This window comes from Crotalus tigris, unplaced genomic scaffold (assembly GCF_016545835.1).
Source record: "Crotalus tigris isolate CLP2741 ecotype Arizona unplaced genomic scaffold, ASM1654583v1 scf7180000019422.807890, whole genome shotgun sequence".
NCBI classification, from domain to species: domain Eukaryota; kingdom Metazoa; phylum Chordata; class Lepidosauria; order Squamata; family Viperidae; genus Crotalus; species Crotalus tigris.
In genome coordinates, this window is record NW_024097531.1 from 506,090 (window position 1) to 515,000 (window position 8,911).

Here is an 8,911-nt window from a genome sequence, read left to right on the forward strand (position 1 = left end):
GTGTCAGAACCACCAGTAAGAAGATGTCCTTGTATTGGTACCTGAGTGGCAAAAGCACATTGGATGAATGTAGCTTATTTGGTTATTTTGGATTTGCTAATATTGATAGATGATATTGAATATTATGTGAACAAGTAAAATGAACAAAGAATATTCCTGAACTGTCAAATGTTACATGATTGAATAAAATCAAGGTCGGGGTTCCCAACCGGGGGTGCGAGACGATATTCCAGGGGATGCGAAAACTTGGGTTCTCAAAATTATAGTGTGTATGCATAATTCATTGCTGTTATTTCAAACTTTTGCAAGAGTATATCAGAAGCTTTCTAGGGGTGCAGGGTATAGAAAAGGTCGGGAACCGCTGATCAAGGGAAATGAGAATGTATTCCTTGAATGGTTGGGTTGGAAGGAAGAGGAAAAACAGGAGGCGTGTTGTCCTTCCCAAATGGTCAACTCTAGTGATTGATAACATACAGAGATTAACGTAGTAAAATATTTATGACCCAGTTACTTAGTCATAGACTATTACATATGTGCTGTGATGGTTTTTCTGCCGCATAATTCAGTGGACTAATAATTGGCGCCCTTCCCCAAAGCAGATTAATCTGACCCCTTATGTGTGGTTTACTGCTTAATAGGGGATGTGCAAAACTTTCTGTGTGCAGAATAACTAATTTCCAGTGGCTTGTGGCAACTAAAACAAACATGTTTGGTGAGGACACAGATCAAAAATCACGCGTGTTCTGAGTAGATGTTTTTCAGGGGAGAATGGAAAAGAACAGCCAAGAGGAAGAAGGGAAAGGAAAGCATTCAGTGGGAGGGTTAGGCAGGCCATTTGGTGGAAATGTCACACTTTGAAACCATGGACATCATCGGTGATATGGTTAAGGGGAGGTAGGAGAATTTAGAGAAAGTTGGGCAAGCAGGCCATGCTTGAAACCAAGAACTTCAGTGATGGCAGAAGCCAAAGAAAAATTGGGAAAGGAAGGTACTGAGAAGGCTGTGGAAGCCACACAGCAGTTGTCTTCGACTTACAACCACAGTTGAGCCCAAACTTTCTGTTGCTAAGCAGCAAAGTTGTTAAGCGAGTTTTGCCCCATTTTACAGCCTTTCTGGCCACCGTGGTTTAAGTGGATCGCTGCAGTTGTTAAGTGAGTCATAAAGTTGAATGAATCTGACTTCCCCGTTGTCTCTGCATGTCACAAGGTTGCAAAAGGTGATCATGTGACACACACCCCCCAGGACATGGCAACCTTCATAAATACATGCCAGTTGCCAAGTGTCTGAATTCTGGTCAAGTGACCATGGGGAATGCTGCAACAGTTGGAAGTGTGAAAAATGGTCATAAATCACTTTTTTCAGTGCCGTTGTAACTTTGAATGGTCACTAAATGAATGCTTGTAAGTCTAGGACTGGTCGGCAACCTTGGCTCTTTTATGGCTCGTGGACTTCAACTCCAAGAATTCCTGAGCAAGCATGGCTGGCTCAGGAATTCTGGGAGTTGAAGTCCACGAGTCATAAAAGAGCCAAGGTTGCCTACCCCTGGTCTAGGACTACCGATAGAAGAGTGACTAAGGCTCACCAGCCTATTTAACCTATTGGATCTCTTTGATTTTTTTTGAGTTCTGCCAAATCTCAGCTTCCTTAAGTGGTTTGAAACATTGCGATGTTAAATTTGAGTCCACAACTTACAACTGACAACTTAATAGCAAGGCTAACCAAAGTTAATGGAAGTTAAAAATCCAATTGCGTTTGAGGAAGCTCCACATTTCTTGTCTATAGAGGGTTTTTGAAAAGGAGGTTAAGGGACTTTCCCCATGCAATACTTGTAATCAGTAAGAAAGAACATGGATTGGATCAACTTAGAGGCAGGACTATTCTGGGTGTTTTTCTGACAGGAAGAACTCAGTCCAGATTTTGTTGCTTCTCAGTAACTGATTAACATAGTCTTCACTGCTTCATAGGAGACTAAGTTAAGCAACCTTCTTAAATCTAATCCTCCCATTTATTCATCTCGTATAAATAGAATTGGAAGGAAAATGTTTCAGAGTTATCTATTTGATCCTTTCTTTATTTTATTCTTAAATTAATTATTTATTGTGAAAACAGCCAAGTTGGCCTACATCAATTTATAAAAGTATAAATCTTAAGTGTATAAATCAATACACTTCAAATCACAAATTAAATCAACATCAATAAAACTATCGCAATTATTAAGAGGCAGAAGCCTGGCAATAGGAATGTTTCCTTTAGTCTCAGTCTTGGGAAAGAGGGAGCAAACATACTTTTTTGCCAAATAAATTGCTTGATCTAGAACAGGGGTCTTCATACTTGGCCCTTTTATGACTTGTGGACTTCAACTCCCAGAATTCTGGGAGTTGAAGTCCACAAGTCAAAAAAGCGCCATGTTTGAAGACCCCTGAACTAGAAGGTCCACAGGAGAAGACACTCTCCCGTTTGCTAGGTAGACAAACTTCTGACTTGAGAGACATCTTCAAAAAAGCTTCATCTGCTGATATGAATAAAGAGGTTTCTGCAGAAGAGGAAGTCCTAGAGATACTCACGTTTCTTGCATTTATTTTTTTTTTAATTTTATTTCTATAGCTGTCTATCTTAAAGTGACTCTAGTAGTACTCATCATAAAATGTAAAAACAAATTGAAAACAATATAAGATAATTTGTACGGGTGCTGAGTAGCTCTATTGCCATGGATGTTAATACAGCCGAGAAATACAGCCCTTAACCTAGAACCATCCAGTCATATGATTGTTCAGTCAATTTTTGAAAAACTCAAGTGATTTTTATACTTCGAGCTCCACAACCAAGCTTCCACCAGGTAATAGCTATGACATTTTGCCCCAGTTGCAACTTCTGACCTCACATTGCATTAGTCAAGAAGGATTGTAACCAATTGTGGATAATTACTGCCAAGTCTGACAGTTCAGAAAGGTCATAGGTTGTGCAAACACACTCCTCACAATTACCACCTGCAAATCCACTGACAGCTGAGCATCAGGAAACACTGCCAAACTGTGAATCAGTTCTTTCTGGTCAGATTCCTCTTTTCTGTTTCCCAATATCGCCTCTCTTTCATCTGGATTTAATTTCAGCTTCTTCTTCCTCACCTAGACCTTGGTTGAAATTAGATAGCATGTAAGGATGTGGATTGCTTCCTTTGTTGTGTAAGCTCAGAATGGTGGAGTCCATGTATCTACAACAGAAAGATCAATTATTAAAGATGTTCTATGAATTCTTGAATGCATTCTTAGCCTAGGCATTAGGGCCCATTGCTTTCAATAAAACTATAATAAAGTTAATGGTGATATAGTTTGTATTTATTGTGACATTTATCATTACGAAAAGTCTGAGGTTTTGTCGTTGCTATGGTTTGGTTTGGTTTGGTTCAAATCAGCTTTCAACTCCTGACAACTGCCTGGACTAGTCCCTGCAGTTTTCTTGACAAGATTTCAGAAGTGGTTTACTATTGCCTCTTTTCTAGGGCTGAGAGAAAGAGACTAGCCCAAGATCACCTGGTGGCTGACTTTCTACCTAAAGCAGGAGTAAAACTCCCAGTCTGCTCAGTTTTTAGCCTGGCACCTTAATTATTACATCAAACAGACTCTGAAAAAATTAGAATCATAAAAATATGGCCAATTATTTAATAACTTTGCTTGCTTGTAAAAGATTTCATTGGTACATTTTTCTCTTTCTTGAAAGAAGTAAAAGTAGTAAGATTAAATCAATGAAGTGAAGGAAAGGGGAATGACTCTGTAGTCTACTTCAGTGTTTCCCAAACTTGACAATTTTAAGGCATGAGGACTTCAACTCCCAGAATTCCACAGCCAGCGTTGCTGGCTGTGGAATTCTGGGAGTTGAAGTCCACATGCCTTAAAATTGTCAAGTTTCGGAAACACTGGTCTACTTGAAAGAAATTCATTGGATATTGTTCCCCACTAAATTATAACCATTCAAAACAGAATGACTGCAACACATTTTCTTCCGCAAATGACTCTACCACACTTGTCTACCAAAGCATTTTGCTAATTATATCATAGATTTCCCCATTGATGAATATAGGCTGAATTAACACAGGAGCATCAATGTTACCCTTTCACTATTATTGTTGTACAAGAAGCCATGGCAGATGTTGGCACTTAAGTTACACAAACATTAGTCTTAACGATTGGCCATTTGGATTTGATGACAAATGGGAGGCCTGGTGGAAATCTGAGGCTCAAACCAATCAGGAAGTTAATGAGGAGAGAAATTACCACTGCAGCTTCTCCTTAATTACATCCAGGCTAGGTGGGAAAAGAGTGCTGTGGGCGAATCTTGACTCATCAAAGGTGAATGAGGTCAGAGACCCTTTCATTTTGTGTTTTGTATCGAGCAGAGATTGAAATGTTGCAAATATTTCTTCCACTATATTAGCTTTTAAACTGTTTTAAAAGTTTGCTTTGATCTTCTGCTGTTTATTGTTCTGGAACCTAGGCATTTCCTTTGGTATAAAATCAGCTCTTTAGTGATTTGGGCCCTGGATCTTGCTGTATATGCCATTTCCTACGTTTATTCCACTGCTTCTCTATGGTTCCACCGAAATCAGGAAACCTTCCTTTGGCCAGAGGTGGGCAACCTCTTGGATTAGGAATTCGTTTTACTCATTTATTCATTTGAAAGTGTTACATCCCACTCAAATCACTTTCTCACAGCCCCATCACAAGATTGAAATCCTGTAGGCCAGCTTGGAAAACAGTTGTTCACTTAACCTCGACCCAGTTTAAGCCCGAGAATGCCTGGAGAAAGGAATGGTCCAAGGTACCTTATTGTGGCCTGACCATTACTGATCCCTCTACCAAGCCACCTGGTTTTGACAAGTCTCGCTTTGTCTGGTTGAAATTGAACAGAATTAAGTGTGACTCTGGAAGAAGTGCCTCTGCCCTGTATCAGTGGGGATGGAAAGATTCCCCCTGTTACTATTGTGCTGCTGATATGCAAACTATTAAACATATTGTGGAAGATTGCCCATGACGTACCTTCTCTGATTCCTAGAAGATCCACGTGAAGCAATGTCAGAGGTGACTGCCTGAATGGCTGACTTGGACATCAAGCTATGAGGCCACTGCCATACTGCCATAGAAGCTTTACTTATAATTGTGTGGACTCTATATTTATGTTGGCTTCTCTTCTATTGTGTTCTCCTCATATGCTAAATAATAAAATAACAACTATCTCTTAGGAAGAAGACAATAGCAAACCATTTCCAAAAGTGTTGCGAAGAAAACTACAAGGACTTCTCCAGTAGCTAGGAATCAACACTGACTTAAGGGCATATCCCTCCCACAAAGAAAATACTGAGCAGAAAAAGAGAGATTTAATTTAATTTTCAATTGCTTTTTAAAGAAGAGCACTTTAGTGAATCTCTAAATTGAGTGGAATATAAGGCAGCCAAGGCAGGGGTGTCTCTTGCCTTTAAGGGTGCAGTCATTTGTCCAGAAACAGGGAGCGTCTCTGGCATCCACACTTAGCTAAATTTCAAGGGAAGATACCAAAAGAGAACTCCTTCTGGGCTTTTTTAGACAAGGAAGGGTGGTGGGAAAGATAAGTTAAGAGAAAGTAACATCAGTAGTTGCAGCCTTTGCCAAGCACCTCGAAAATAAGATAGAAAAACAGAGTGTTCCTTGCATGGGAGGAAAACTCCTGAGAAACTAAAAGACAAATTCAGCATAGTATTACTGTTAGGCTTCCAAGAAAGAGGTAATCACTTGGCTGGGGGAGAGACAGTTGCCCTGGCAACTAGAATTTAGGGCTTCTGGGAGTACTTGAATAGTAGCAGCCCTCCACACCAATGTGCAAAATATGCCTCCAGTTTCAATCTTGTTATAATAGCTAATGCTGTTTCTCACACTTCTGTAAAATTGAGGGCCATATGTCCATGGAATAAGCATGGCTTCTCCCTGTATTATATCAAGTAATCCAGACTGGATTTTGTGTGTGCATGCATGCGGGTGGACGGTTGTTTCTTCAGTTGCATAAAGAGTCCATATTAGCATAATGCATGTGAACAAAGGAACTTATCTCTGATTCCCATTTGAGTCACCACCTTTTTCTGTGCCTTTAAGAGCAACTAGGAATTCAAGCTGCTGAGTTATTGCTTGAGTTTTCTTTGTGCTGTGCCTATTATTGGAGTCCTTTCAAAAATACGTAGCAGTGTCAGTTCTAATGGAATTGAAGTCAAGTTGACCCCTCCCGCATAAGAACAGGCATTGCTACCTTTTTTCAAGGTGAGCTCCCCATACCTTTTAATAAGACCATAACAAATTAGTATTTTTTTTCCTGCTCAACCAAGAGGCAGCCCCTTGTCAAACTTATTAAATGTGGATGATACATGGGTTGAAGACCATTGGGAAATACAGGCTCTGTTGGGAAATTGAAAATGCATTCCTCCCAATTGACTTCTGTATTGTTGCCAAGAAAATACAGGTGTGTCCATATAGTCATCAGAATGTTTAAAATTAAGCTTGATTGAGGGAAGATTACAGGTGGTCCTTAACTTAACAACCATTTGTTTAGCACAGTGGTTCTCAATCTTTTTAATGGCGCGACCCCCAACCGGTTGTAAGTCAAGGACTACCCAACCGGTTGTAAGTCGAGGACTACCCAACCGGGCATAAGTCGAGGACTACCTAACCGGTCATAGGTCGAGGACTTTTCCTGCCTGGGAGCACCACGCATGCGTGGTGCCGCCCCCTGCGCCGGCCGAGGTATAGCTGGCAAGCGGCAGAGATGGAGCAGACCGACCACTGGCTGGCCCACCAGCTGGCCCAGCCCAAGGGAGGTAAGGCACCCGTCGGACCCCACGCGTACCAGCAACCCTCCCTGCGCCCGCCGGCCTCCTACCCCTGGCCCTCTTTTACTTACATTTTTAGTAGTTGCTCAGCAGGGAGGGGTGGAAACTTCCAGACAGCTCGCCTTCGCTGCAGACAACTTGCAGCACCATTTGCAGAATGGGACTTTTGGCGGGCTCAGCGGGACAGAGACAGCCTGGACAATTCATATTGGCTTTTGAAAGCCAATAGAATTAGACTCTATTCAAGAGAGTCTATTCTATTGGCTTTCAAAAGCCAATAGAATAAAAGGGAGTAGCACAGCTAAGGAAAAGGGAGAAAAAATGGCGGACTGTGTTGTTTGGCGACCCCCGTGAAATGGTCATTCGACCCCAAATGGGGTCCCGACCCACAGGTTAAGAACCACTGGTTTAGCAACTGTTCAAAGTTACAGTGGCATTGGAAAAAGTGACTTACAACCAGTACTTGCTTTTAAAACTGTTGCGGCGTCCCCACGGTCATGTGATCAAATTGGCATGTATTTATGACTGTTGCATTGCCCCAGGACAATGTGATTTCCATTTACCACCTTCCCAGTCGGCCTCCGACCAGCAAAGTCAATGGGGGAAGCCAGATTCTCTTAACAATTGGTGTTATCAACTTAACTTAAAAGGTCATAAGACTGGGTATAATTCACTTAACTGCCTTGCTTAACAACTGAAATTCTAATGTCAGTTGTGGTTGCAAGTCAAGGACTGTCTGTACGTTTTCATACCTTTTTTATGAACATCTTTGATGCGAATTCCCTTCTCTGGAGTGCTTGTGGACTTCAACTACCATCAAAAACTAGTAGGTTGGTGAGAAAATGTAGATGGCTTTTTCTCAAGTTGAATGCAAAATAGATAATCCTGGAATATTGGTCTGCCCTCTAACTGGCCCAAGCTTCTAAATGAGTCTCAACATTGATGTTAATGTTTCTGAAAAATGTATTGTTTAAGTTGTACTGTCACTGACATCTGCCTGGAGGCAAAGAGGGCCTTGTGCTATGGGTCATGACAAACAATATCAATTTGGTACCCGTGCAAGACTATATGACATCAGATAATTGTATCATTTGTGTCATGATGCCTGTGTCATTTTTAGGTCAACGTGTCTTGTTACAGGTACCACTGTTTACTGATGATACTGCTGTTTTTTAATGCAATTGTTTTATGTTTGTATTTTTGGTTTTATCATGTGCTTTTTCTACATTCCACTTCTTAAAACGTTAAAGAGAAGGTTGATATTATTTTAAAATATGAATAAATAAATAACACTCCTATCCTTCCAAGCGTCAAGCAGATAAGAAGTCCTCTTGATTTTTAATAAAATACTCACATGATCTATATAAATGTAATTCAGGTATTACCAGAATTTCAGGGAGTAGTCTATGTTTTACTCTGCATAAAATACAATCATCATTCAGTTGTTTTACGGAAGTTAGAAGAGGTTAGTTAATACACAGAAATTCCCACAGATTGTCAGTTTGTATGATAAGCAAAGAGTTTCAATGTGTGCCTTTTCTCATTCTCATTCTGATGGCACAAGTTGTTTTTTTTTTTTTTCAAATTTCTGAATTTTCCCTATCATCCAGCTCTTAAAATTGTGTAGAATCTTACAGAGAGGGGATTTACTGTCCAGTTTTTGCATGGACTTGCAGAGGGTTTAGAAAGGATAGAAGTAATTGACTATTTATGCCTGGATGTTTCTTTGAGGTGCAAACTATCTAGTACAGGGGTGTCAAACTGCCAACCCACAAGCCCCATTTCCGGCAATGGAAAAAAAGTCACGAGAGTTTGACAACCCTGATCTAGTACCATGAATGGCTAGCCCATGATTCAAGTTAGTTGCATGACTCACCACGGGCAACATCTTTTCCCTCTCCACCCTTCCCTGGGAAAATGGGTGAGATAAATGAATCTGGGTATCCCTAGAGCAGCGTTTCCCAAACTTGACAATTTTAAGGCATGTGGACTTCAACTCCCAGAATTCCACAGCCAGCATTGCTGGCTGTGGAATTCTGGGAGTTGAAGTCCACATGCCTTAAA

The 8,911-nt window shown here is 40.7% G+C and overlaps 1 protein-coding gene across 1 annotated transcript in view; it reads left to right on the forward strand.

Annotated features, from left to right (window-relative positions):
• Nucleotides 1-8,911, forward strand: part of DMRT1 (doublesex and mab-3 related transcription factor 1) — a 75,739-nt gene that overhangs the window by 64,994 nt on the left and 1,834 nt on the right. The window lies entirely within an intron of this gene.